A 27,418-nucleotide genomic window follows, 5' to 3' on the forward strand; every position below is an offset into this window, starting at 1 on the left:
AAATAAGGCATGGGGATGTCATGTACAGCATGGTGACTCTAATCAATAATGGATCGCAAATTTGAAAGATGCTCAGAAAGTAAAGCTTAAAAAGTACATCTTAAAAATTTCCCATCGCAAGAGGAACAGATTTTGTAACTTTGTATGGTGACAGATAGTAACTAGACTTATGGTAGTGATCATTTCACAATGTATACAAATGTCGAATCGTCTTTGTGTGGTACACCTGAAACTAATGCAATGTTGCATGTGAGTTATACTTCAATTTTTTTAAAAAAAAAAGTCTTTCCCTGCACCCATTTTAGGAACCACAGAAACAAGTCCAGTATTCTATATAAGTCAGCTACCCACTGGATAATATTCACAATCCCATCCATTGGAGCTTTACCCCCTTGCACGTGTGGCTCTCTGTTACCTGCATCAGAATTATCTGACATGTTTACTAATAATGTAGATTCCTGGGCCTCACCCAGGAAGGGAGACCAGGAACTGCATTTTAACAAGGACTTTCTGCACTGCAAACTTTGAGAAATATTGCAGAGAGGTGATAACATCTGGGAGGGGTAACATTTTAAGTGGTTATTGGTGCTTTGTAACTTGGTGTGAATGATTTGCATGTAGAGAAAAGAAAGAATATGTAAGGACCCCAAAAACATCAGTGCAAGAATATCCAATGACATACTTTGTCTTTTTCAAAAATTTGCTGAGGGTTAGTTTTGTGGGGAAATGAGCACAATCTAGTTAAAATTTTACGAGCTTGAAGATTCAGGTGAGATAGCTTGTATTTATTATAAATTCCATGAATTTTGTTGGCTTATAATCAGGGATAGCCATACTATAAGAAATATGACACAAAAACAATAATTTCCATAAGCAAAGGTTAATTTTAGCAATCCCTCTCTCTATAGATTGAATAGGGCTGGTTAGCTTTGAAAAATGGGTGGAAAGGTTACTTTGGCAGCTTTGTTCTTTGGTACTGATCCTGAACGGTGTCTGCCCGGAGGCCACTGCGAAGTGTGAAATTGAAGAGAAATACCAGGCAGGTGGCCAAAGTTTTAGAGATTGGACAGAAAATCATTCTTTTTCTTTTGACTTGGGACAGTTCAACCCAATTATCTCTTCTGCATTTGAAGACATATTTTTGGCATACTTTTATAGTACTAGTAAATAACACTTTAACTGGAAAACCCCCAAAACAATCATATAGAAACCAAACCTTGTAATCTTTCTTCTTTCCTTATGTCAGCAGAGGTCATTCATGTTTTGAAAGCAGCTTCAGCAAAATCCCCTGGTTTTGATTTTATTAAGATAACTGTTTCATTCATTCATTCTTTCTGATAATACGCTTCTAAGCCAAACTCATTACCCAATCCCTGTTGTGTACCCAGAGATATCCATTCCCTTAGGCCCCAGCTAGATGGACAGGCATCTCAGAATGCAAAATACTAAAAAAAAAAAAAAATACCTGAAACACATATCTTTCAGAACCTTCCTTGAACTTTCTGTGAGACATAAGAAAGAGATTAGTTAACTCAGAGCTGATTTTTAAATAATAAAAACTATATTGGATGTACTGAATATAATAGGGAAGAAAATGAAAGCATGTCCAATGATGAAAAAATCATTGAATTGTTTCATTTAAATGATAAAATATTGTGCAGTCAATTTTTCAAAGAATCTTCAGCAGCTTGAAAATGGCTCATGACAGATAGAATGTTGAGGGAAAAGAGTATAAAGAGTGTGACCCCAATTATATAAATATATTGAGATTTGGATACTGAAAAAGACTGATGGGAAATGGCCAGGATAGTAATGGGGATTTTTTTTCTAGTTGTGGAATTTTCTGTTATTTTTATTGTCTTCTTTATATTTTCCTAAATTCCCTATTTTCTTTCTAAAAATAATCCCACTAAACTAAAAGTAAATTTATTTCTTTGGTTTTTTTGTTTTTTAGGGTTTTTTTCTTTGCTTGTTAATTATTTTTAGTATATGTGCTTGCAAAGCAGGCACTGCAAGTCAGTTTTGAAGACGGAGCTGGAAATATTATAGTATCTTTCCGTTATGATTTCCTGTCCTAGCACCCATCTCCCATCCCCACCTGCCAGATCTCTTGGCTCTTACCCTAAATTAGGAGTTTCCCCATCTTAGTGAGCACAAGTGTTACCTGGAGAGCAATCAATCAAGGACAATAATTATTATTATTCAGAGGGATACAGTTTGTTGAGATGCAAAACAGACTCAAACCATAGCTTAATGTTACTTCTTCGACCCCCCCCCCCGCTAAAAAAATAGTGTCTGAATGTGCGAACAAGAATGATCATGAGTATTGGACTCGCCATATCAAAAAATGTATCATAATTGTCACTTTATTTTTAAAAAATAAATGAATCCCATTGAGCTAAATCAAAGTATATTTAAGAAATCATGTTCACGGCTGTGGAGTATAAACACAATGAGCTGCTTTTGTGGGTGATTCAGCATCACTCCAGTGAGGCTGAGATCAACCAATTCAACGATCATGAGTACCTACTAATGCCAAAAGCATTATTATTAATATATGACAAGGAAGAGTCAATAAACCACAAAAAGAGAAGGAGAAAATAGTGGTCTTTATCTCTGTTACAATAGGGATGGGGTGATGAATGGAACACACATACACCTTTATACACACTGTCATGCACACTCGTGCACACACTTGTGCATGTGTGCACACGCGTGCACACACACTCTGAAGTCACCTCGGCTGACAAGTTCTGAAGGAGATCCAAGTGTTTCAGTGTCATGTTGGGTTGTCATTGTCCTGACTATACTTTACTAATCATATCATTGATACTGTGGGGTCCTTACAACAGAAGAGGTTGCCTGACCTCATCTGCCCAGTTTAGCCATTCAGCAAAATATAAAGGGATTAATACCACAATATACTTGAAAAGGCAAAGAAAGAGAAATTGACCAATATACGGGGAGAAAAAGAGCAGGGAGATAAAAGAACCAAAGTTAAGGAAAGAAAATGAATGAACGGAGTTACTCCTAATTAAAGGCAGACTCAGTGCTAATTGCAATTTCCTATCATGCATTTATTCCACCAATGTCCGCGGAGTATCTACTGCATGCCTGGGAATGTAAGGGATGGAAGGATGAGGAGGATACAGCTCCTGCCCTACGTTTATCGTTGAATGGAGAGGATACGTACATGACATCTCCACGTACCACTGGGAAGCATTAATTTGTTCAGTTGACAATCACCGATGGATAAGCCAGGATCCGTGCTCAGCATTGATACATATGCATAAAAACGTGAATACAAAAATTATATGACTGCAGAAGAGACAGGGCTCCTTTGGAACTTGATATTGGATAACAAATTAATATCAATATAAATAAATATGAATGAATACTTTTTTAAAGATTTTATTTATTTATTTGACAGAGAGAGAGAGAGAGATGGTACAGAACAGGGGGAGTGGCAGGGAGAGGGAGAGGGAGAAGCAGGCACCCCGGGATCATGACCTGAGCCAAAGGCAGACGCTTCACCAACTAAGCCACCCAGGTGCCCATGAATGAATATTCTGATGTCATTCAATAGTGACTCAAGCAAATATCTAAGGCAACTGTCCTGTTAGATACTTAGCAGGTGTCAGGTTACATTAAGTCAGGGGCAGAAGAACTTTATTTAAAAATAGGAAGGGAAACTTATTCTCTATCTACAAAAATCTACTTTAATAAAGGAATTGGAAATTTGCCAGACTTACTGCTGATTCAATCATTTAGGATAATCATTTATTTTGAAACCAGAAGTCACAGTCCAGTGTTCTCTTCTAATACAATACTCTCGCCGTTTGTCATTGTGGTTGCCAACAGGCTGGACTTTTATTGGTTTGATATTACAAGTGTTCTAATGTATAATTCTTCCTAATGTATGGGTCTACTTACCTTGAATACTATAAAATGATGTTAGTTTTAAGACTCTGTAGAATGCAAACATACCAGTCAGAGGCTTTCTTGAAGAACTAGCTAAAGCATTAAGTCAGGCAAATGGACAACTAAAATTAAATTTCACATTCAGGTAAGACACACATTCTTAAATTCTCGTGGATTAAAATAAAATTTATCAATGATAATGCTGTTTACAAATATAGTGAGCCTTTCTTATATCAACCTCTATGCTTTTTAAAATATAGCCTCTCGCCAGGCTAAGAAAGATCTGTATGTTTTATATGTTACATCACAATCAATAGCCCATAGGATTTGGATTTGGATTTTAACACTCATTTGCTAGAGATTTAAGAAATAGTAGGGCTTTTATCAATTCAGTTCGACACACATTTATTGAGTGGTTTTTGTTGGAGCAAAAATAATTAGGATAGAGTCTTTAACCTCCATGAACTCACAATCCAATGGGAGACTTTTTTACCCAATTTAAAAACTATTTCATTTCCTCATTTTCAAGATGGCAAGACACAGCCCTCACTTTAAGAGCATCTTTGCCCATTTCCTGAGCTCCCTTGCTTCTCCCTCCCCTTCTGCTCCCTAAGACCAGTGCCCCAGGAGCTTTGGATCCCATTCTCTCCTTCCTTCTTAGGTATATTAGCTTCAGTTACTCTTAATTATCCCTCTTCTCTCTAGACATATTCACCTCACTCTCTCAACTGGATCCTTGCCAAAGAACTTTAGATGCACTCAAGATTCTCCCGTCTCAATAAAAACAAAACAAAAAAACCCCAAAAAACTTCCTTAAACCTTATATCCTTCTCCAGCGTTATTGTACTCTTCCTCTTTACAATCAAATTTCTAGAGTCATCTGTACTTTCAACATATTTCTTCACTTCCCACTTAACTCCTCAACTCACTTTAAAACAGTTTCCAGGGGAGCCTGGGTGGCTCAGTCGGTTAAGCGTCTACCTTCAGCTCAAGTCATGATGCCAGGGTCCTGGGATTGACCCCCATATCAGGCTCTCTGCTCAGCCATGTGCCTGCTTCTCCCTCTACCTGGCACTCCCCCTGCTTGTGCTCTCTCTGTCAAATAAACAAGTAAATAAAGCTTTAAAAAAAATTAAAAAATAAAACAGTTTGCATCTCTTCACCCCCAAAGAGCTCCCACTAAAAATGATCTCCTCAACTTTTTTTAAAAAAAAGATTTATTTATTTATTTATTTGAGAGAGAGAGAGTGCAAGCACAGGGAAGAGGGACGGGGAAGAGTGAGAGAGCGTTTCAAACAGGCTCCATGCTGAGTGTGGAGCCTGACTCAGGGCTCGATCTCACGACCCTTAGATCACAACCTGAGCCAAAACCAAGAGTTGGACGCTTAACCAACTGCACCACCCAGGTGCCCCTGATCTCCTGAACTTTATGGACATATCTGAGGCCATATAGCACTTGACCTGCTCCTTGAAATTTCTTCCTTGGCTTTGGTGACCCAAAGTCTCCTCATTTTCTTTCCTCTCGATGACTGCAGAGCAGAATCAAACCAGCACTAGTGATCTTGGGGTGTTTCTTTCCAAACCCTGGAGAGGCAGGAAGTGGTTACCATCCCCTCCTACTCTTCAACCTCAGATGCTCTTTCATCCTGAAAGGCCAGGGTCCAGGCTGTCCTTGCAACTTGAGTCTCTTCCCAGGTGAGATGATAGAATTATTTTAGGTAAACCATGGCCAGGTCCCAGAAGATGGGAGCTGACAGAAGAGAAATTTTGAGGCTAGGAATTAGGCCTGGAAACTTTCCTCCTGTCCTCCTTTCCACCCTTCCCCCCTAAATTTTAAGGTGGCTGTCATCTACCTATTGATATGAGAAAAGGAAAAGGTGTGCAGGCTCACTGTAACTCAGGAAATAGGAATTAAAATAGCAATATTTTAACCCTTGGAAGGATTTTGAACAGGAGAGAGATATGATCTACATGCTTTGCAAATCAACATATCTTTGTTCAATTAAAGATTGTGAAACTGTGCATAACTATCTAGATTTGTCTCAAGACCTACATGACTCAGATCAGAGTTTGCAGAATATGAGATAATGGTATTTTGTTTTCCATAAAGAGTGTAATATACTGCAATATGCAGTACACTGAAATACCAGAATTCAGAAAGCTGGGCTTGCAATCTAGACTCTATTTTCTGGCTCCTTCTTAGCCTTATTCCTCCCCCTCCAAACTCTAAAGGCTAGAATTTTTCAACGCTAGTCCCAAATGCTCTACTTTTCTCACACTAAACCCCCTGGAGGCTGTCTTAGTTGTGACCACAGCCCAGTGTACTCACATTTTTATCTCTAACTTTGATCACTTACTTGAGCTTCAGACACAAATACCCAGCTGCCTACTCGACAGCTCCACTTGCTTGTCTCAAAGGAATGTCTGGTCCTTTTTCAGGTTTCTCTCTGTCAGGAAATGACCCTACCGTGAAATAACAGCCAGTTCCATTGACCAGAAACTTTCTCCCACTCCTGACAACTGTACCTCTTAAATCTGTGCCTGGTCTGTCTGTTCCTGTCCATGCTCAGCACCCTCAGCATCAGCACCCTAGCTCACACTTCCATGATCACTCCCTAAGGCTACAGCAGCTGTGTCCCAACCAGTCTTCCTGAATCCATTCCAGCCCTATTCCAGTATGTTCTTCTCACACAGTAAAGATCTTTACACAATTCAGATTATAGCACTGGTTATTTAAAGCTCTTTAACAGATCCTGCTGCTCTTGGGACAAATACTCAAATCCTAAACGTGGTCTACTAAGCCCTGTCCCGCCTGACCCCTCTGTATTCTCCAGTCTCACTGACTACACTTCTTTGCTTTCGGCTGTAGCCATACCGAATGTCTTCAACACATTACACTCTTTTTAGCCACAGGGCCTCTGCACGTGGTATTCCCTCTCCCCGGACCACTCCACTTCCACTAGTAAACCCTATACTTTTTCTTCTCGTCCAACCCAGCTATCACTTGCCTAATGCCCTAGGGCCCGGACCAGGTCGGGTTCCCCTGTTGCATTCTCTCGTGGAGTTATGGATACCTTTCTTTCATAGCACTTAGCCAGTGGAATCTAGTTGAATCCAATTCTAGTTATACATTTCTCCCTATAATTTATTTTACTTAGTGATTGACTGGACTGCAAACTTCATGAAAACAGGAATAAGGTCGGTTTTGTTCACCCTTGCTTTCCTAGCACCTACCACATTACCTAGCACACTTAAGGCAATTGGATATTCACCACAAAAGGACATAGTATATTGATTTAAATAACCATAAGTTGTCCCATAATAACTTGAAGTGTTGTCATATATTCTCCCTCTCTCCTTTCAGTTCTTTTTCAAATTTTCCTTAAACCCCTTTTACATTTTCTCACTCCCTCAACCTCTTTTAAATCTTCTGGCGTTTGCCTCCTATCCTCTGTTATCAAAGACCTTATTTGATAACATTTAAGGGAATTCCAATACTACCTTTAAACTATTCTCCGAGTATTCCTGAGTCTGTGGGAAAATCCAGGAGTTCTCCTTTGTGTTTCTCATACTGAGTGAATTTTTCTCTTGCTCCTTCTTCTACCCCCACCCCACTGGCAATTATATCAACTGTCAACCAGAGGTGACAATGAGCCTATAGGAGCTATCTTCACCATAGACTGTTTCCTCCTTCTTTAGGAAGGTGCTGTATCACTTTACGAGATGTTGGATCTAGTAGATGATGAGCTTATGGTTATGACCTCAGTTATGACCTCATCTTCAAAATATCCCACCAACCAGCTTTCCATCTGGGACATCTAACATGTACTTAGCCTCCTGTACTTCTTCTTTGAAGCACTCCCCACAATTGCATTTAAATGCTTATTTTGTAATTAGTTGTTTAATATCCATCTCTCCCACAATTAAGCCCTACAGCTGGTCGTCCATTACATCCACAGTGCCAGGCACAAAGAAACTCAATAAATAATATTGAATGAATGAATATAATTAACTGAGGTAACAATCCAGCAGACTTTCCCACTTGGTTATGCTTTTCTCTAGGCAGCTAAATAATTTCATTAAATTTGATCATTGCTATACATTAAATACTATCGCTAAATATTACTAATACTCTGAGTGCCTGGGTGGCTCAGTCGGTTAAGCATCTGCCTTCAGCTCAGGTCTTGATCTCGGAGTCCTGGGATCGAGCCCTGTGTTGAGCTCCCTGCTCAGGGGGGAGCCTGCTTCTCCCTCTCCCTCTGTCCCTCCTCCCCACCCCACCTCCCCACTCATGTTCTCTCTCTCAAATAAATAAATAAAATCTTTTAAAAAATAAAATAAGTAAATATCAGTAATACTAACACTGCATTTAAATAATTATGTTAAATAAGTTAAATAATTACACTTAAGTAGAAACTATATATATATGTTTTTAAAGTTCATTTATTTTTTTAGTAATCTCTACACCCAATGTGGGGCTCAAACCCACGACCCAGAGATCAAGAGCTGCACGCTCTTCTGATTGAGCCAGACAGGTGTCCCGAAACTATATAATTTAAAGCTACATTTCAAGAAATGCAAAAATGTAGGTATAATTTCTTTTCACATCCATCCTCATAAATTCCGATGGCTACGTAACTTTCCCACTTTTTCCCTTAGGTTTGCATGAAAAGCATCATACTTAGGAACTTCTCCATGTCTAGAAGTTCAAGTGGTTTCAAGAGTTATCATAAACATCTTCCCAGAGGTTCAAATGCAATAAGGATTCAAGTATTTTCTACATACCAGGCACAATATCCAATATTTTTCCCGGTACTATTTTATTTTCTCTCTACTATTTTATTTCCTCCAGAGTGGAGGTTCTTTCTAAACCCAGGAAGAGTTTTCTTTGGCTTAATTTCTGTAATGTGCTAAATTGCTTTTCAAAAATTTCGAAGCAGCTCTTTACGCCTGCAAGTTCCTCTATTTTGTGTGTATCCAGAAAAGCGAGGCTTAAAAATATCTTTAACAACACTTGAATTAAAGAGTTAAATATTATTCATGAAAAGCCCAGTGTCGTTATCTATTTGTATTGTAAGTGTATTTATCACTCTTTGGAAACATGATAGTTTTCCAAGATTTGGAAGAAAATAATAAAAAAAAAAATCACAAAAGGTAATAGATTCCAGTCAAAGAGAACAGACATCTAAAACACTTAAAACAACTAACAGGAAGGGGAATTGGGAAAACATGTCTCAAATATTATATGCGAAATCCTACTTACTATGAATGAAGTCCCTCATAGATGCCGGGCATATTATCTATCGTCCAGGGTAAGCCCTTTGGCATTTAAGTGATCTGCATCCCCCACCAGAGCAGACTTCATGTCTTATTCATCTTTCTCTCCAAAACACCCTCCAGAACATAGGCACACATACATGTGCACACGCACATGCATTTGTGCGCACACACACACACTCCTAGCAAAGAACCTGGCACAGAGTAAACTTTCACAAATTTTATTAAAGCCAAACTACATTAATTAGTCTGCAACTCTAAAAGGTACAATTAGACATTTCACATGAAATGAACGATGACAAATTAATTTGTTGTTTATATAGATGTGAAACTAGTTACTTAGATGAGTGTTAGAGCTGATATAATATGCAGAACTTCCCAAACAGTTGTTTTTTCCACTAAATCATAATTCTCTATTATCATTAACACAAATGTTTTAGTTTATTGCTTTACTTTATAGTGATAGGAAGATAAATTATTTAGAAAATGATTTAAAATGACCTCAAATAGGGATGCCTGGGTGACTCAGTTGGATAAGCATCTGACTCTTGATTTCGGCTCAGGTCATGTCTCAGGGTCCTGGAATCAAGCCCCGTCTCAGGCTCTTAGCTCAATGGGGAGTCTGCTTCAGGATTCTCTCCCTTCCTCTGCCCCTCCCCCCAGCTCATGTGCAAGAATGCACGCTCTCTCAAATAAATAAAAAAATCTTTTAAAAACTTACCTCAAATAAGAAGGCTTTGGGCATACTTCATCTATCCTATTTTGCTATAGTTTTCTATTCTCCTGTCCCTGAGATAAAATGTTCAGTATTCTAGAAGGGAGAGAATGTGCCTCAACTACAGTGAGGCTGGCTGGACAAATGGGATATGTAAATCCTCTCCTCGGTTTTCCCTCTTTGATATTCCATCAACATCAAGTCATACAGCACCTACACCTTGGCAGGGGTCCTCACAATGTTTTGCTTTGATGGAGGGCTGACCCCCTAGATCTGTTATAATTCTAAGACAGCAAAGGCTCCTGGAAGGGATGTCATCTTCTTCCCTTGAGCCCCCTTTTGTACCCATGGCCGTGCTCCAAACACAGGAGGACCACTCAGGCCAGAACTGTTGTTGCTTTGTACTAAAGAGTATGTCATAAGATGTACAGAAGAAAGAGTTAAAATCAACTACAAAGGAGAAAGAATAAGGTTATACTGCATTTAGAGTATAAAATTTGGTGATGTTTAAAACATAATTTTAATTTAACATTAATTTAAAAAATTAATCTCATAAAAGAAAAAATAAAACCAGTATGTCACTGTCTTATCATAGGAAACATAGCTTTGGCTCTTATTTTTGAAGTCACCAATATTTTAAAATCCTAATGTTATATACACACCTGTATCAGACAATTTTTTTTAAGTAGCAGTAATTAAATTCAACAACCATCTGATTAGCGTCTTGTGCAAGGCATGATGCCAGAAGCCAAAAGGAGCTCAAAGATGAAGATTACTTGCCCTTGCTTTTAAAAATTGAAAGTATAATAGATAACGACACGGAAATAACTGTAATAGAAGCAGAATTTTAGAATTATGAGAGCTAGTGTGGTGGGATACAAGGCAGAGATGGGAAAATTTTACAAAAGGCGTGACCTTTCAACTGGACCTTGAAGAATAAGCAAGACTTTGACAGACAAAGGGGAGGGTAGTCCAGGCACCAGGAACTAAATAACATCGTGAAAAAAATCAATAAAACCCATGCCTGTGTTGACGTTTCTGTTCTCAACTGAATGGTCACTTCAGTTACCTGAAGACTGTTTCTCTTTATTTGAGTTGTTAATCTAAGGCTGTGCTTTTGAGCGGGGCTATTTTTATTTCCAGAAGTATCACCTCCTAAACTAGAGATCGGTCACTGTCACCAAATTATAGCCTAACGACATCACATGGGACTAGCCTCACGTGAGCTGGAGTTCCACAGAGAATTTAAAAGTCTGTAAATTCCTAGAAATTAAACAATTTAGAAAATCTAATCAAGGGGCAACTGGGTGGCTCAGTCGGTTGAACATCTGCCTTCGGCTCAGGTCATGATCCCAGGGTCCTGGGATTGAGCCCTGAGCCCCTGCTTCTCCCTCTCCCTCTGCTGCTCCCCCTGCTTGTGCTCTCTCACTGCCAAATAAATAAATAAAATTTTTAAAAAATCTAATCAATCACACTGAAAGGCAGGACGGCATACAGTCTCAAGTGCAAAGGTTCTAGAAAAGATGATTGCAACCAGCTGCATACTAACAACGTAGTTCCAATTCATTATCCTTTTCGAAACTTTCATCAACTATCCTTAATGCAATAGGCTCTGTCCCTGTGACACATAGTAGGTGCTCAAAAAAACATTAGCTAGATGACAGACCTTTTTTTTATATGACTTGTATGCTCACTTTGTAATAAAGGTTGTTGAAATATTAAACAAAGAGAACCTGCTCTGAACACTGAATTCTACATTTATTCAATATCTTTTATGTCCAAAGCACTGATTGTTTGTGGACCTGTTCAGTTTGTAGAATGATTTCTCATGCAATATCTTATTTGAGCCTTACAACAATCCAGAGGGATAAATAGGACAACTCCCACTACTCCTATTTTATGGATGGGATTACGGAGATTCACCAAGGTCAGGAGACTTGTCCAAGGTCAGGGAATTGAACCTTGGCTTAGACCTAGATTGGCTCTCAGTCTACTTTCCACAATATCACCCAGCTTCTGTACATTAGTGCCTTTCTTTGACTAGTCTTGATTTCATACTCCTTGCATAACGAGACTTGATTTATGTATCAAATAATTAGTACTATCTGTTCATATCTATCCATCTCTCTATCTACCTATCGAAAGAGGACTATCCATAAACAGAAAGTATAGAAACAATTGCGTTTCTTTTTCAAATGCAAAAACAAACTTTTATGAAAAACTCTGATGAGAAAGTATTGGTTTAAGCTTAATATTATGGTAATGTTCATGAACATATTACAGAACACTCAGGAAGAATCTCCAGCTAAATACCCTACGTTTCTTCAGAAATCCCTTCTAATCATCACTTGAAATGGACCAGTGACTTATTTCTGTGCATAAACAACACGCGTTGCTAATTGTACACGTAACATTAAATGTTCTCAAGTTGTCTTTGGCCAATGGACTGAGAACAAGGAGCCTGACTTACATTCCACAGATCTAAATAATAATTTGATGGTTAGCTCATTACAGGGAATATGGTAGTGTCAAACAACCATAATACATCTATTCTGGAATTTTAGGGTTTCTACAGAATCCATCCATGATGTGTTTATGATGTAGAGATGATTGACTCTGTCAGTTACTAATAAATGGTAAATAAAAAAGTAACCTGTGATATTAAAGTGCTACATTAGCTACATTGTGATTAAATTACAGTAACACCACCAGCTATAAACCTTTATAGAATCTTCTCAACCATGCAGTAATTCTCCTAACTATACTATTATGTAGAGCACAAATATTTCTTTGTAAGTCCAAAGCAATACATCAGGGAAGCGTTTACTGCTGAAGCTAGATTGAGAGTAAATGCATCTTGGGTTGCTATGAATAAAAGCTCTAGCTTCTCATTACTTTATGACAAGACACAGAAATTCACTTTACTTTTCATTTAAGCTTTTCGGCTTCCGTTTATAGATGTATGCCTTCACGCTTTTATTCCCTTCTTGCTTCAGCCGTACGTAATAAATGATTATAAATTTTCACATTTGACCACCTCTCTGCTAGTCTCATGCTTAATGCACAAAGTTAGGAAGCCTCAGGTAAAATTTCACAAACACTTTTATTTATGATGTTGTCCTTGGTAACGGAAATTTCAATGTACTGAAATGAAAAGTATGATTAAAGGGATACGACATCCTGACAAGGATAGTAGAGGGCAGCCTTCTATTTCCTACTGAAAATATATAATACTTTTTTGACATCAATTTCATAGAGAATAGACATGGGTTCGTTGTGGAAAAAAGACACAAACATGTTTCTAACTTCAGTCTTCTTGAATTTTCACTTTTATAACTTACATTAGAAATACCTTATCTGTACCGATGAGCTCATGATATGAAAAATATCTTACTATTAAATTACCATTATTAAAATTTAATATCGAGGACTGAAAAGAAATTGAGAAAAAAATAAAATTTGGAATGAAAAAATTTCCTTTCTGAAAGGCGATATATGTAGAAAAGTATTGATTTCTTCCTGTTTCAGTTATTTCAATAACTGATACTATTATTTAAAATATCCGTGTGGCAAAAATGAGGCAGCACACATTGGAAAAGTTAGAAACGTTCATAAAGAAACATAGTTAACCTCTTGTTGTGTATTTCCCAATTACCATCATGCAAACAAAGTGCAAGGCAAGTGTGTCTACATATTATAACAATAACACGTGAGTGCTTGAGGCTATGAGTTACCCTTTTCCTACAACTTCAGGGAAGAAAGAACCCAAATGATTGCTAGAACTTCCTCTAGTAAAGTCACTTCTCACATTAAATTCTGCTGCTAAAAAGTGCAGTTTCTGTGCCTGGAAATAAGAATTGCTTCAGAGACGCTGGTTTCACCCACAGTCTTACTCTGGTCTCCAGCCAGTTAATAGAATGTGTTATCCATAGATTTGAGTTCAAGGATCATTATAACTCCTTCAACCTTGTACTGCCACAGCAGCGTGTGAGAGCTATTTCCTACTCAGTGAAGGAAGATATAACATCTTGATTTCAAATCTCTGGAAATAAGATACTGTGGAAATCTTAAAATATATATCCTCTTGATTTCATATCTATGGAAATAAGAAACTGGAAACTTACTTTGGATAACTGCAGATTGAGCCAGGGATGTGGCCAATCTCTGGGCATTGATAACTGGATTATCTCTAGGATCCTTCGTGTCTGGAGCTTCATGTCACTGATGCACGCGGAGTGTGTCTACTGACTTTCCCCGCTGTGCAGAGCACTGTACCAACCCCGGGGAAGGAGCGAAGACACACAAAAAAGCACCAAGCCTAGCTCTTGTCATCTAGCAGCTTACAGTCTGGCAAGGAAGATAAGACTTGCACGCAAATAACTAAAATTACAAGTCAGCAAATAATCAGAGCCATATGAGCAGTGAGGTAAATTCCACGAAATTACGTCGCATTGGAAGGGCCGGGCGTAAATGCCATCTGGTTGTTGCAGGGAGTTTGGGTGGTCTGTTCATCGGTCTCAGTTCATGGCTCGGGCAGAGGTCAGTAAATTCAGTAGATTTGAGTGCTGCTAGTTAAGGACTGAGAGCCAAAGACCCTGCAGTATCCTTGGTGCCACAGACAGAGCCAAAGCACAGACAGGAGAGGAGAGGATAAGAAAAGGGAGAGGGGTGATGATCCAGAGGATGGGAGGTGAGACAAGACAGCACCCACAGCTTCCACAGCTCTGTGCTGTTTCCCTTACGACACGGGTCGTGCTGAAGAAATCCTTGAACGGTACCTTTGGGTTTTGCATTAATGAAAAGAAAAGGATTTTAAAAGCCAAGGCAGAGGGCTTGCTCTACACCACATGTCCACAGTCATTACATTTTTAAGAAACTATTCGACTGCTCTATGGGCTAAAAAAAATCGAGTCTGTGCAGCATTTCAACAACCTCACAGCTTTCTTCAATAACTGTTCCTACAAATACTTTCTGACAGCTTCCATTTGTTGCCCTGCTATTGCAGAACCCTGAAAAATATATTATGTCTCATGTCAGTTATAAAAATAACACCACAAATTATAACCAAAACAAAATTACCCAGTAATTATCATTTAGATGTCCATTTGAATCCTTTTCAGAGTTACTGTTACTTTAGTCTGCCATTACGAGCCAGACAATTTAATACAAGGCACACCAGTGGGTTTATTTAAATCTTACTCCTTTACCATGTGCTACAATAATATCTGAAATCTACCTTTCTGAGCACTCTGTGAGTGCCTTAATCTCAAGAGCACTTCTAAATACATTCAATACTTTAGAGCTTTAGATTTGACAAAAATAGGAATGGTAAACATGTGGTGTCAATTATGGGAAAAAACTGAACAAAGGTTAGAGGAATAAGAACAGAGCTCACACTTTCTTTTAACTTGTTAATGTCTCTGACCCTTTTGTACCAAAAAAATCACTTTAATCAACATTATATGCATTTCATTCTGGCCTTCCCATTTAACAGCCTGTAAAAAATGTTTGGCTATCAATTATACACATCAAGTTGATATGCTGCAGGACTGGGGGTCATTTATGCTTGCAATTAAATCTGAGAGGGCTTGAGGAGACCCACATGGTTAGCAAGCCCTCCTCGTTCCACCCCACTCAGGCGTTTTGAAACAGCAAGAGATGAGGAAGCTTCGTTAAATTTATCCAAGACGTCTTTTCTCATCCTAGGAATTGAAAAGCCATGATCACAAGTATAGTGAGTTTCAGATCTATGACCTTCTTTTCCAGTTGTGTACTGTCCCCTCTCTCACTGTATTCCCATAGCCATAGTGTCTCTCTCTCTCTCTCTCTCACACACACACACACATACACACACACAGATTTTAGTCAAACACATTTAAAAATTGATTCTTGACTTGCTTTGAGTCTCATCTGAAGCCAAAACAGTCATTCAAGTCTGAGTCTGGCCACAGATATCTGTAGAGCTGGTGGAAGATATGGGTCAGCACACGTAAGCGCCCCATTTATCACGAACCAGAGGATAATGCACCAGAGGTCACATCACTGCTTACCTCCTCTTAATCTCATATGAAAGTTGATGGGATGTGCAACCTAAAATGATAAGAAGAGATTCTCAATTAAGTGGTCTTAAACTGGTATGGCTTCAGACCCAACTCAACAACTCAAGAGTTTATGTTAAAAACGCACGAACGAAGAAACTGTCTTATGTCCAGCAGTGTGCTAATGGAGATTTTAAATGGCGTTCTGTGTACATCTGAAGACTGGGCTCGGGCTCCAAAGCAGATCACTGTTTGACTTCTTTCATTTAACTTCATGAATTCTTCCCTTCCCATCCTTCTCTCCAACCTCAGACTCTCAGATAAGAGGACCAGCCATTGGATTTCAAAGCAGACTTTTTTTTTTTAAGATTTAATTAATTTATTTGATAGAGAAGGAGAACACAGAGTGGGAGGGAGAGGGAGAAGCAGACTCCCCGTGAGCAGAGAGCTCGATGCAGGGCTTGATCCCAGGACCCTGAGATCATGACCTGAGCTGAAGGCAGGCACTTAACTGACTGAGCCACCCAGGCGCCCCTCAAACCAGATTTTAAAAGACACTCCTTCAACATTCCTTCCTTCATTCTAACAAATGTTTATGGAGTGTCTCCCATGTATAAAACATGGTTCTTGGTGCTTGCTTAGATTTATTACGAATATTTTTTGAATATATACTGGATGTTGGAGTCAAATTCATCTCTATATGATGCAGTACCTAATCCCAAAAGAACTCCGCCTTAGATTGAACAGTTCTAGGAATTAGGAAAAAATAACTCCAAATGCCAGTTAGGGGCAGCCATCCAATCCCCAAGCTTACAGGGGTGGGGGGGTAGGAGTACATTTTGAGTTCACAAGCATATTACGGTACAATTGTCAAATGCCATGGTTTGGCTGATGCACAGAACATTAAGAATGGAGACGACTGAGTGCAAGGAGCGTCTTTTTTAATTGATGCATTTTTTACCGTAACATTCTACTCTCGCCTCTCCCCCTATGTGTTAGCTTGTTATAATAAATAGTGGTGTGTACAGCAAGGGAAGGAGAGGAAACATATAGAGATATCTTTCTTAATATTATACTCTTTTATGATGTTAGCACCTTTGGCTTTGCTCCTGAAAGCATATTTTCTTCTCATGCTTCTTTTCAACATACTAATCTAATGAATAAACCATTTTTATTAGAGGACTTTATATTGATGAATTGGAAATACTACTTTCTATCCGTAAGTCTAATTGTGTATATCCTATGAAGATAAATGCCCACATAGATCAATTTTCTATTAAAAATGGGTGTTTTGTTAAAGGGAGTTTTAAAAAATCATTTTTTGTTATAGATCCAAATGTTTTTAAATATTTTTAAACGTCAACATAGAAGAGTCTAATACTCTCACATAGTTATAATCTCCCAGTAATGTCCTCATGGGCTTGAAATTTGTCTGTACATCCCCCAAAATGTTGAAGTAAATGGGAGAAACCAGCTCACAAATAAATTAACATGTCTGCTTTCCAATTTAATACCGATTATTTTTTCGATGTTCAATATAGCTGAGATTCCATAAAAGTTTAACCTCCAAACAAAATGTAGTAGTCACATATTCATTGATTAGATTTTATTAATTACAAATCGTACTCCAAGGTTCTATGCAAAAAGTCTTACAAATTGCCTACAAATGAACTTGGAATATTTTATCTGGTTTAAAAAAGAGCTAAAAGGAATAAAGTCTAGATTCACTTTGAAAACCTGAAAATATGTGGTCATAGAAACAAGGAAGAAAAGGAAGTTTCTGGGTTCTTCTTTCCACTCCAGAAGAGTTGAAGCATATGCCTGAGTTATTACAATGCATTGATCTGACTCCGACCCGAAGTTACTAAGGTTTTATAAGGCTGCGATAAAGCTTTCTTTGCATTAACCAGCCAAGCACATGAACATTTTAATGAACTGGTTTTACATGGTTCATTGGGCAGCTACCAGGCTACTATAATACAAATCACCACTCCGCCACATCGAGCTTTCTCGTGATGCTTGTACTTCTTCAGTTTACCAAATGCAAATTGAATATCATGGCTATGGAGCTTAATCAAATACTTGACTATTCGAGCATGAGAAATTCTCAGCCTGGAATCTGCTGTATTCTGGGATAGTCGCTCAAAGGACTGAATCTCCTTTGAGGAGAGGATTTCAACTCCCAAGCTTCCAAACCAAAAGTGAAATTTATCATGATAGTCATGGAGACCACTAAAAAAAAAGGCCCCTCAAAGTCACCACTCTGTTGAAATGGTTTAAGGCAATGAATGACAGTATGACCAAAGGAGCAAGTAGCTGAATCACCATTAATCATGAAGAGATGGGATCCCCAAACTGATATTTGTCTTAGGGACCTGAAGGCTGGAATGAATTATTGAACTCAATACCTATGCAGATCAAATCTCCTCGGAATAATTAAGTATCATTACTGACAAACATTTGTGTGCATTCTAGTCAACACTTAGAGTAACACTAAATTTTTAAATATTTATCATGTCTTCTGAGAGTTTTATGACACTGTATGTATTTTTAAGATTAAAGATTAGCCCAACACATAATTTAATAATGAATGCAAATTATAAATGAATATTTAACAAACCATACCACATTTTATGTCCTAACATCTCTTCTGCCACTGGATATGACTGAATGAGAAATGGCCACATGATGAATTGTCCCGCTGCCTAATGCCCCAGTGAAAACAAGGTGTTTTCACCTTGATGTGGCCTTTAAAATAAATTAATTTGTTAACATTTAAAAATGCAGTGTAACAGATGACATAAAACATTTATAAGACAGTTTATGACCCAACCAACCATGTTCTAATCCAATAATATTTATTAAAACATTTTATTTGGCTGGTCATTTCATGGTCAAGATTTGGAAATGTTTGTTTTTCAAGTTGAGTCAAGGATTTAAATGCTACTAATGGTACCATAAAGATGTTATATGGTGTTAATATAACCCGAGTATTAAAAATATAATGAATTTGCTATTTATGAACCATTAAGTTTTACCTTACCCCCAGAATAAATTTTATATCATTACAGACCTATTAATACACCCTCTCTGTTTTTGCATCCTCCTAATTCCATCTACTACCTTCCCTAAGATATATTTGCAAGCCGAATTTATAAATATGTGAAGATAAATCAGAATTTTTTCCCCTCTAGAAAATAGGTCTGTATTCAGCATAGAGTAGGACGTGGTTCTTTTTCATTTTAGATTTTACGGTTATCACCTTAGTGTTTCTGAACAAGGCAGGAACCACTGCATACATTAATAAGACATAGGTCAGATAAGCCAATTCCCTGTAGTGGAAGTTTCAGCTCCTCTGCTAAACCAAAACCTTGAAAAGGGGCTTTCTTTCCGTTATCGAAAAATTAAGGACTGCAGATTTCTTCAACTATGCACACCACGTAACTCAGTGATTCTGGGACTATAACATTGAGGAAAACCTAGTTATTAAAATGTTTATACATATAAACATATTTGCCAGTAAAACATTGGCAACAACCCCAAAATATGAGCTATGGGGCAACTTTGGACCACCTACTGGACAGAATATTATATAGCCATTAAAAACAGTGTCTCTGGAGGTGCCTGGCTGGCTCAGTCGGTAGAGCGTGTGACTCTTGATCTCAGGTTCGTGAGTTCGAGCTCCATGCTGGATGTAGAGATTACTTAGAAATAAAAGCTTTAAACGAACAAACAAACAAAACCTTGTCTAAAAAACCACAGCAAATGCTATGCTTAAAACAGAATGCTAAGGGGGTGGGAAAGGTAGGATGCAAAATTGAATGTGGTGCCTGAGGAGAACTATGTCAAAGTAAAACAAAATCCTAAAATAAGAAGAAAACTACAGTATAGGCAGAAAGTATGAGCAGTTACTTTTATTTAGTGTCAATGAGATAATGTATGTAGTATATGAAATCCTTTAAAACAAAATAATCTATTTTTAATGAAGTAAGGAGTTTGGGGCAGCTGGGTGGCTCAGTTCGTGAAGTGTTGGACTCTTGATTTTGGCTCAGGTCATAATCTCAGGGTCATGAGCCCGCTTGGGATTCTTTCTCTCCCTCTCCCTCTGTTCTCCCCCCGCCCATGCTCGTGCACACGTGTTACGTGCTTGATCACTCTCTTTCTCAAAAAAAAAAAATAATAATAAAATAAAATTAAGTAAGGAGTTTGAATTAATACTGCTAGTTAATAATACATATCTCCTTTCTACTTCCCCAGTATTTGGAAATAGTCTGGATTTCGTCAGGGTGTTTACATGTTACTGTCCTTGGGGGGAATTCTTTCATTATTATTATACATAATTGCATCTGTCCCAAAACAAAAGAAAGTCACTCTAATACAGAGGATGATGGATTAGTTAGAAAGATGTCATAATGAGGATCATCTCAATTGCCTTGAAATTGTCAAGACCACATTTATTGCCCATTTGGTTCTTCCTTTTCGATCTCCACTCTCTGCTGCCTTTTTCTTCCCTCCAGATCTTTTTCATTTCTTATGCAAAGCTCAGGGCTGGAACTGCAGTTCCACATGATTTTTCAACATACATCATCTTTCTTCAAGGCTTTTCTCAGGTTCACCCCATTCTTAAGTACGATAAAAGTTTCCCTCAGCTTAAAAGGGAACGCACAGAGTGGGGGCTGAAGGGAAGGAAGGATCCAGGTTTTCTCAGGTTTACTTTCTTTTTCTTTTCTTTTCTTTCTTTCTTTCTTTCTTTTTTTTTTTTTTGGTAGGGGGCAGTTTTATTGATTTATTTGCTTGTTTGTTTATTTATGTTTTAAGTCCAGTATAGTTAACATACAGTGTTATATTAGTTTCGGTTGTACGATATGGTGATTCAGCAATTCCATACATCACTAAGTGCTCATTAAGACAAGTGCACCCCTTAATCTTCATCCTCTCTTTCCCCCATCCCCTCACCCACCTCTCAGAGTTTCCTTAAACAGGAGAAGCAGATGCTTGCTGTTCTGATGAACTTTGAGAACAATTGCACCATTTGGGCTCGGTTAATATAAAGGTAACGGAGACCTTGTGGGATTCTTGTGAAGATCCAGGGAAGTAACATAGGTAAAGCACTCAGTAGGAGACGGGCTACCTAGTAAATGCTCAGTAAGTTTCAGCCAGTATCTTCTGCACAATCACTAGTTAGAGGCAGCAGCTGCAATTTTTTTTTCCAGGAGGATCAAAAAGGCAATCACTGGCTCATCCCCAAACGCTAGAGTTTTCACCGATTCTTTATGTCATCAATTTATTTTCTCTTTAAAGTTCAAACTACTTTAACAGTGGAATTCTGTGCCTTAAAAGCAGGCTAACAAGCAGATTTTAACCACTACAATTCCCAAAGGTTGGATCCTTTTCCAGAAGAATTTATAAAATGGGTAAGCAAAGGTGATAGATCACATCAGAACAAAGTTTCTGTTATTATCATGTATAGTAAGACCCAGTGCTAGGTTTACTCAGGACTTTGGTAGTCAGAAATCTGGATAATAGCCACCTCCCTCCCCCAACGCCCTTCAAAAGAAGGAACACCATGTGCCTCAGAATAGTACTGCATCCCGATCTTATTTCCTGTGCTTTGATAACCGTACCTGATCCCTCTCCTGTTATTATTACCCGAGGTTGCTCAACCAGTATCTGTCTCTTACCTTGCAATAGATCCATACAAGGGACCAGGGCAAGGTCTGGCAAAGGTGAATTCCCTGTGAAATGCCTGCCCTAGGGAAAGAACTACTTGTCAAGTTTAAAGTCAGCGCAGGGTTTGGCAGAGCGAGCTGATATCTATCTGAGCTCAGCTGTGGAAGTCACACAGGATGGTGTCAATCTCAGGATACAAAGGCAGGATTGAATCCACATTTCTCTGCTGTTTCAGAAGCCACCTAGAAAGTGGAAATGGGAAGCAAACTCAGCACGCCCCCCCCCTTGCCTGTTAGCAAACTTTCTGAGTGCTTTTCATCTATCTTTGAATGTGACCATCCTCCTTTATAGTCGGCCTGGAACATTTATAAAGAGGAAGCCACTGAATTGTATAAAAGCCTTTATAAGCATCCTTACAGTTGCCTATCTCCTTCCAACCCCACCCCCCAGCTCACCCCCTGGGATGTGGACTACCGCTCGCTACCCTATAAACATCAAGCATTTTCCACTTGTGATTTTATGCCAAATCATAACCACGATTCGGAACACTAAAGTACTCTATTTCATTTTAGAAGTCGCCTCGCTTCCTTTAACCCACATTCAGCGACAGTTTCTTTTCTGTTTTACAGAGTGGAGGAAGAAGAGAAGAGAACCATCACATACATATAACAGAGTTCCTGGGAAGGGGCACAGCGAGTTCCTTTGACTCTCAGACAGTGAACACCGCACAGCCACTCCATAGAAGCCACAATGAGCTCTGCCTTTTCACATGTGACTCCAGGAACAAGGAGAAACAAAACCAATTCCCCCCAGAGGTACAGACAAAGAAGAGCACCCTCCCAGAGGAGCCTGATGACAAGTGGCCGCGGAGAGCATCACTGTGATCAGTCAGAAAGGCAGGCGAGTTATTAGCTTAGCCCTGAACCTCCTACTTAATGTAGGACCAGTGGTGATGGTTAACAGACCCTAGCTGCGGTGACAAGCCTGGGACCTGCTTGAGGAAATCCAATTGAAAAGCAGCCAAGAGGAACAACAAGCTAGAAACAGATGTTCCAGCTACCAGGATGTGCACACATTTAACCTGAATATGTAGTTGGGGCGGGATAGAAGCGTTCCTTTCTAAATATAGTGATTTCACCTCTTCCCCCATATAGATAATGTCAAGTTCAATTTTAGCCATCCACATTCGTTTTGTCAAATTTTCACCAATTTCTTTAAAATAAGAAGATGTCAAAATCATAACAGCTATTAAGGGAATTCAGGGTATGTGACTTACCTGCCACGTTTTGCCAAAACATTTCAGGTAAATCATACACTCTTAAATTCCGATCTCATAGTAATTGAAAATTATCTTAAAAAAAAAAAAGACTGCCCCAATGAAATCCAAACAGTTCATGTAATTATTGGATGTAATGTTACCACTTGGGTAAACTAGCATTAAGAGAGTTATATTTTTAGCAGTTCCCTTTAGCCACTTCTGGTTACTAAGTAGGGGAGCTTATGTTGATAGAGGTGTGATCACTGTGCAGACAGAGACTAGAGTCCAAGCTTGACAAAATCAGTTCATTAGATTTGAACGAGAGTTGAGTCCTCTGAACCACGGCCATACGTCATGTACATTAGGAAGCATTCTCCTTTATGTCAACACAATTCTGGTTTTCTCTAATGGGCTTTAGAAGAGGAAAGAGACCATCTCTCTATGTTGATTTTTCTGAAGAAAAAAATCAATACTCACAATAGATTTTAAGTAGATCTAATGTAGTGCAAGAATATTCTCACAAGAAGCTAATATACATAAAAGATTTTAAAATCTGAATTACTGCATGCCACAGTAAGACCAGCTCTTACCCCAAATTCATGGTGTTGTGATGTGTCTCTAAAGCAAAGAAGAGCTACAGACTCTTTTCTCCAGCAACACTTCATTTTTTATTGGTAGTTTTTAATCTGGTACATTTTTGGGGTCACTGAATTCTTATTTGCTTTAGAATGCCCGATTATATCATCCTGTAAAGGAGAAAAGAGTGTGAGCCGTCGTTCTGTGCTGAAATTTATTGAAGGTATTTATGAAGAAGGGTGATCCTGAGGAATGCAAGCTTTTAAAATCCAAGAGCAGCAGCAAAAATAAATTAATCAGGAATTCATCACTAATTTATACATGAATCACAAGGAAGGTAAAACAGTTCAGTAAATTATGGATTTACAAATAAACTGGATTCTAGGACCTTGGAAAATACTTTGACTGGAAAATAGATCCATTTTTCCTAAAAACAATTTTCACTTCAACTTCAGAGAAAAGGGACATTAAAAGCCAATCCCCCTCTATGAAAATTCCAGGGGAACTCTTTTCTGATAACAAGGGATCAGTGGCGATGGTTCACAGGGTTCATCTGCTCTCCGCAAACTCAGGGGTGGGGCCCGTTTCCAACTCATTCTCATGAATTCTAAATTGTCAACACCTAAGGTTAATGATACCTGTCTTTTTGCTGTCATAAACAGTTAGGGCGGTTTAGCAAGAGATAAATCATCCTCAACAGAGGGTTGTGCTATTGTTCTCTTCAAACAAAGGAAAAAGCTTATGTCTATATAAATCTTAAACACGGTTAGAAGAGAATAGATTTATTTTTTTCTTTTATACTCTGATGAAATTCTTAGTCTACAACACATTTCTTTCCTGATCTGAAACATCTCTTTTTTTTTAAAGTTTGTAGAGTAATAATGAAGAGTTTCTATGCATGATGGATCACTCTAATCTCAAAATATGCCCTGATTTTTTGGAACAGCACAGGAGGAAAGTCAACGATCCTTTAGATTATTAGGTAACCAGTGCCTTGGTCTGAAACATCCTCCAATCAATTGAGGACGATACTTTCAGCTATTAAATAAATACACAACGATGAAGTGGGGTTGGAGGGAATAAGAACATTGCCAAGAGTAACCAACGAGTTCATCCAGGAATAGCTACAGATGAACAAAAATTGCTTTTAATGAAAAATATTAAAGAAACTACAAACTACTTTTTTCATTCATCCGAATCTTAAATAATTTTTTTCTTTCTGGAAAATATGCCTTCTATGATTCAACAAGCACACTGCTAATTTTAGAATGTGGAGTCATTAATGTTATAATGTAAGGTTGGATATATTTTGTATTATATGCTTTTAATACACATGAAGTATACATTAACTATAATATCAGGATAATAAACCTATCAGGTACTCCATTAGAGTCATTTAAATGAAATAAGGCCAAGAGCTTAGCAACAAAATAACACAGTGTTCTTAGAGATAACTTCACCATTTTCATAGAGAATGTCCTTCAGTTAGCAATAATTTTGACACAGCGGGAGATGGCAGCAATGGTCAGTCAGTCATGCTATAAATATGTTGTAATGAAAAATATATCACACCCTCAGAAATTTGCCAAAAATAGCAAATGAAAAAGTACCTATGATTCGATGAATGGTTTTTCCCTACAGCCTTCCACTCTTGCTCTCTCTGCCACACACACACACACACACACACACACACACACACAGAGCATGGCACACATGCTTAACCAGCTCCGGGAACTAGCAGCGTGGCTCTCCCCCTAGGTCTAGCCCTCTGTGTACACGCTAGCATGCAGACTTAACCACACACCCAGTACAGATTCTTCCATTTCACATCTTTGGCTGAAATGTTTTCATCCTTGCCAGACATTGTGACAAAAACGTTATTTGCTGCCTCCTCTTAGCCAGCAAACAAAACCCAGTTCTTTGGGGTGCTGCCTAAGCTTCGCTTGCTGAGTCCCCCTGTTTTTGTGTTTCAGGACAATACAAGTCAGAGGGTGTTCGAGACAGCCCTACCAACTCATTTTGCAGACAGGCAAGCAAAGTTCCAGAGCGTGACCTGTGCCCAGCACCACCAGGCTGGCCAGGGGCAAGGCTGGTCTGGAATCCAGGGCTTTGTACTGCTTCCTGCTTCACCTACTCTTCCTCTTTTTTTTTTTAATAAAGATTTTTTATTTATTCATTTGAAAGAGCAAGTGAGAGCATGAGCAGGGGAGAGGGTCAGAGGGAAAAGGAGAAGCAGACTCCCCGCTAAGCAGGGTGCCTGGTGCAGGGCTCGATCCCAGGACCTTGAGATCATGACCTGAGCTGAAGGCAGATGCCTTAACCCACTGAGCCACCCAGGCACCCCTCACCCACTCTTCCTTTTGTTACCTCTGGCCTCGAGGAGCTGCCCTGGGTGGAAAGTGGCAGTCGTGATGTTTTAGCAAATTTCCTTCTCACCCAGAGAAAGCTTCGTGGGGCAGTTTTAGAGTGGAAGCTGGCAAGTCGAGGGTGCCAACGTGTCAAGCAGCTGGAGTCTCAGTTTCTGGCTGTGTTATATAAAAAGCCAACCAGTAACTATTGCATTATACTCTGCAATGACTCAGTGTAAACTCACGCAGCCCACAAAGATGTACAGAGCCCCCAGCTGTGCTAGGTGTGGGGTAAGAACACAAGGACCAACCAGCTAGCCTCAAGCACTAGCTTGGGCAGAGAAGTAAACTGACCACCATCAATCTGCTAGCAATCAACTGCTAGGGAAGTGGGGGCACCTAACCCAGGCTGGGGGTCCAGTGAGGCCCCCTGGAGGGAGCGCTGAACTAACAGATCTGAAGGGTGCATGGGACTCAGCCACAGAATATCACCCTAAATAGTAGGAATAGTCTTTCATGTTTATCACCTTGTTTTATTCTCATAATAATTCTCCTGAGAGGTAAGCAGGGCAGGCATTGATTTCACTTCAGAACAAAACAAAACAAAATCCAGGCTAAACAGAGGAAAGGGCTTCAGGCTGGCCAGTCGTAGAGCTGGGTGGAAAGCTGGACACGTGATGAGCTCCCAGGAGAGTGTTCTTTCTACAAGTTGACGTTCTCCTAAAGCACCTGGAGAGCTGGAGCCACTTCTTACTCAAAACAACAGGAGGGGGCTGCGCCTGGGTGGCTCAGTCGTTAAGTGTCTGCCTTCGGCTCAGGGTGTGATCCCAGCGTTCTGGGATCGAGCCCCACATCAGGCTCCTCCACTGGCAGCCTGCTTCTTTCTCTCCCACTCCCCCTGCTTGTGTTCCCTCTCTCACTGGCTGTCTCTATCTCTGTCAAATGAATAAATAAAATCTTAAAAAAAAAAACAAACCAGGGAGGGGGCACGTGGGTGGCTCAGTCAGATGAGCGTCTAACTTTTGGTTTCGGATCAGGTCATGATCTCGGGGTCATGGGATGGAGCCCTGTGTCGTTCTGCACTCAGTATGGAGTCCGCTTCAGGTTCTCTCTCTCCCTCTGCCCCTCCCTCCACTCACACATGTGCCTGCTCGCTCTCTCTCTCTCTGTCTCTCAAATAAATAAACAAAATCTTCAAACGAACAAACAGGGATGAGGGTCCGCCTCCACACTCTGGAGCCCACTTTCCCGTCATCTTGGTCTACTAGGCTCGATGGCAGCCTAGTTGCTGCAGATGAGCTGATTTGCAGCCAAATAGTCCTGCCAGGCCACAGAGAAGCTGACCCTGCACCTGAAGGACCCCAGGCCAAATCTAGGATCTCAGCGTCTGCAAGACCCCCCCAGAGGGCAGCCTGCAAACCGGGTTTCCCACCAGCTCAGACCCCTGTGCAGAGCCATTTGGAGATTTGGCCTGCCTGATCTCTTTTTCCCTTGGTCTTCCCGACCCTGGATGCTTGTGCAAGCAAACCCACTTTGCTTCCCCATTCCCTCCGCAAACACACATACATATATACATACATACACACACACACACACACACACACACACACACATA

At 39.4% G+C, this 27,418-nt stretch overlaps 2 long non-coding RNA genes across 3 annotated transcripts in view; one reads left to right on the forward strand and one right to left on the reverse strand.

The window, feature by feature from the left end:
• Window positions 1-25,685, forward strand: part of LOC105235522 — a 64,073-nt gene extending 38,388 nt beyond the window's left edge. The window contains exon 5 of the long non-coding RNA XR_002141776.2: window positions 22,251-25,685. This is a non-coding gene — a long non-coding RNA (uncharacterized LOC105235522). The remainder of the gene's footprint in view (window positions 1-22,250) is intronic.
• On the reverse strand, window positions 13,562-25,972 carry LOC117803451. Of its 2 annotated transcripts, none has more exons than XR_004627334.1 (4): window positions 25,823-25,972; window positions 23,470-23,625; window positions 15,964-16,003; window positions 13,562-14,691 (listed from the first exon to the last, which is right to left on the reverse strand). It is a non-coding gene; the product is annotated as an uncharacterized LOC117803451 (long non-coding RNA). The 2 variants fall into 2 exon arrangements; XR_004627333.1 differs by lacking the exon at window positions 13,562-14,691 and adding an exon at window positions 21,633-21,863 and having other exon boundaries at window positions 15,871-16,003.
• Between the last annotated feature and the right edge of the window lie 1,446 nt (window positions 25,973-27,418).

The sequence above is a fragment of the Ailuropoda melanoleuca genome, chromosome 8 (assembly GCF_002007445.2).
Source record: "Ailuropoda melanoleuca isolate Jingjing chromosome 8, ASM200744v2, whole genome shotgun sequence".
In the NCBI taxonomy this organism is placed as follows: domain Eukaryota; kingdom Metazoa; phylum Chordata; class Mammalia; order Carnivora; family Ursidae; genus Ailuropoda; species Ailuropoda melanoleuca.